The 3,035-nt window shown below is 45.5% G+C and overlaps 1 pseudogene; it reads left to right on the forward strand.

Moving 5' to 3' along the window:
• The first annotated feature begins 1,955 nt into the window (after positions 1-1,955).
• Positions 1,956-2,851, forward strand: LOC105456766 (annotated as a pseudogene).
• The last annotated feature ends 184 nt before the right edge of the window (positions 2,852-3,035 follow it).

A 3,035-nucleotide genomic window follows, 5' to 3' on the forward strand; every position in this document is an offset into this window, starting at 1 on the left:
CAAGTTCGGTACGCGCGGACGGACGTTATGTACATGTATTTACAAGTTTGCGCGAGCGCTGAGTAGTGCCCATCGGCTGTTCACGTGTCGGCGCGTGTCGATGGGCGCGCGGTGAGCGCGATAGGCGGGGAGCGGCGCGGCGCGTGAGACGAGCGTCCCCGGTGAGCGCGAGGCGCGGTGAAGGGAGCGCATGGCCCGAGCCGTTTCTGAGAATTGGTGATTCCGTGTTTGTCTAGGGGATCCGCCGCTGAGGTGCTTCTCAGCGGGGAGTGAGAACTCTCTCAATCCCCTGAATTCGGCGGTTCCGGAGGAAGGAGTCGGAGACGGTTTGCCGAGATATACTTGGCTGAGGCCGAGAACCCTCTCGACCCCGGTGCTGACTGTCTCGAGGAAGGATTCGGAGCAGGTCTGCCTGAGAACTCTAGGCGGAGGCCGAGAACTCTCTCGACCCCGGTTGTTTGAGCTGCTCGCGGTAATGGTGCGGAAGATCTTTTGACGGACTGGCAGGTAGCGAGTCGAGCGAGAAGTGACTTCGTCGGAAGTTCTCCCGGCTTTTATACCCGCTCTGGCGCATGTTCGGACTTTTCCGCGTCTCATCGGTAATCTCCGGGGGGTTTGTAAAAAAAAGGGAGTGCTCGGCGGGGTAAGTTTCCCAGGTGCTTTGCTGGGTGGCGCAAAAGATAACCCGGGCGCACTGCGCCCGGTTCCTGCTGGGTTTTATATGCAGGAATGATGCGTTCTTTAAGGGGGGAAGTACATGTAAAATCGAAAAAAAAATTTTTTTTCAATTTTTTTTTGCTTAAATCAATAAATAAACTATCCAAGAATATCCCCAGAAAGTTATAGAAGCCAATTCGAGTTAGTTCTAAAGATATAAAGCCGAAACTAAGCAAGCGTCGAGCAAGCGTCGAGCAGGTAGACGGCGGCCGGCCAGCGACGGTTTCTCGCCCCATCTCTCGGCCCTTCGTTCGAAAATTCCTCGGTGTGTGTTACATTTCGGAGTTCGTAGTTCATGTACAGAAGTGTAAATGTGTGTATCACGTGTATATCACGTGATTCTGTACTTTTAACAGCTGCAAACGACAACGGTCAGTTCTGCTCAGATTTTCGGCTCGTGAATGTCGTAAGCATCATGGCGAGTTACCCGAAACGCACAAAATCTGAATCAAAACGAACTGCGCGGTCGAGGAAACGAACATTTCACGGAAATCAGTATTTATTTGATACAGAAGATGGCCAAGATTCGAATACGAGTGCTAGCAATAGGAAATTGGCGGATAGGAGTATCAAAGATGTCATTCTTAGCCCGCTGCACTTTTATCGAATAATCGATTTCTTAACGGTTTTTGGTGCGCTTTCCGATATATTATGTTGCAAATCCTGCAAACAAAAAGTGACTTTTGAAGAGCGTGGACACCGAGGCTTAGGCTTTAAAATTGTAGTGACGTGTGCGTGCGGTAGAGAAATACAATCAGGTCCATTTATAAAAAATTCGTACGAAGTAAACAGACGAATTGTGTTCGTTATGAGGCTTCTTGGCATTGGACACGAAGGCCTCAACATATTTTGTGGACTTATGGATATGTGTCAAGGACTTGCAGCATCAGCGTACAATAATATAGTGGAACATTTGTACACGGCATCGGCAACGATGTTTCAAGAAATAACGAAGAAAGCTGTCGCAGAAGAGCGGAAGAAGAATGAAGAAAATGGAAGAAACGAAACTAATTTAAAAGTGTCCGGCGATGGCTCGTGGAAGAAACGAGGTTTTACTTCACTTTTCGGACTGACAACGCTCATACTATACTGGTAAAGTAATTGATCTCATCGTAAAAAGTGGATACTGTCACGCGTGTGCTATAAATAAACAGAAATATGACGACGACGAATTCTTGAAGTGGTATGAAAATCACAAAGATCATTGTTCATCTAATCACGAAGGTTCGGCCGGAAAGATGGAAGTTGATTCCATTACTGAAATGTTTGTACGATCTGAAGAAAAGCACGGGGTAAAGTACAATTACATTGGCGATGGAGACTCGAAAATGTTCGCGGGTATTCAGAAGATAAATCCGTATGGCGACGATTGCCCAGTTACAAAAAACGAATGCGTGGGACATGTTGAAAAAAGAATGGGTTTGCAGCTCCAAAATATAAAAAAGAAAGAGAAACTCGGCGGCAAAACTCGACTGACGGAAGTTCTTATAAAGAAATTGACAATTTTTTACGGCTTGGCTATACGACGAAATGTTAATTTAGTGACAGACATGAGAAAGGCTATTTTTGCAACCTTGGAGCATTAAGCGACGAATCTCCAAGGCACGATAATTGTCCACCAGGCGCCGACAGTTGGTGCAAATGGCGTCAAGCTGAAGCAAGAAATGAATTGTCAACGAATCAGCATGGAGCTCGAGTTATTGATAACAAAATTGAAAAGAACATCCGGCCAATCTACGAAAAACTTTCCACTGAAGATCTTTTAACGCGTTGTTTAGGCGGACATACGCAAAATTCAAACGAGTCGTTCAATGCGACTGTGTGGCGCTTGAATCCAAAACATCTTCACTCGGGGAAGAAAATCGTGGAATTGTCGGCCTACATCGCTGCTGGAATGTTTAATGAAGGCTATTCATCCGTCTTAATGATTATGCAATTGCTGGATTTGAAGATTGGCCAGCAATGCAAAATGTTCGCGGACAATGTCGATAACCATCGAATCGCAAGGCAAGACAAACAGCACTCACTCAACAGCAAGGAGGCCAGAACAGCACGCAGAATGGAGAAAATGCATGCGAACGAGTTGTACGAAGAAGAGGAAGGACTTATGTATGGTGCAGGAATAGCCGATTAGTCGATAATTGCTGTAAGTAGCCAATAACTCATAGTATTCACATCGAAAACTTTAAACCGCTTTTTCTCGAGTTTTCATTTTTGCGCTTTTTTCAAATTGGCGGGCAGGATTTAAAAAAAAGTATATAATCTATCGAAACTAGACAAAGCGCATTTTCTTCAGTATTACATTCTCTTCTAAGTGA

This window comes from Wasmannia auropunctata, unplaced genomic scaffold, assembly GCF_000956235.1.
Source record: "Wasmannia auropunctata unplaced genomic scaffold, wasmannia.A_1.0 LD336106.1, whole genome shotgun sequence".
Taxonomy (NCBI): domain Eukaryota; kingdom Metazoa; phylum Arthropoda; class Insecta; order Hymenoptera; family Formicidae; genus Wasmannia; species Wasmannia auropunctata.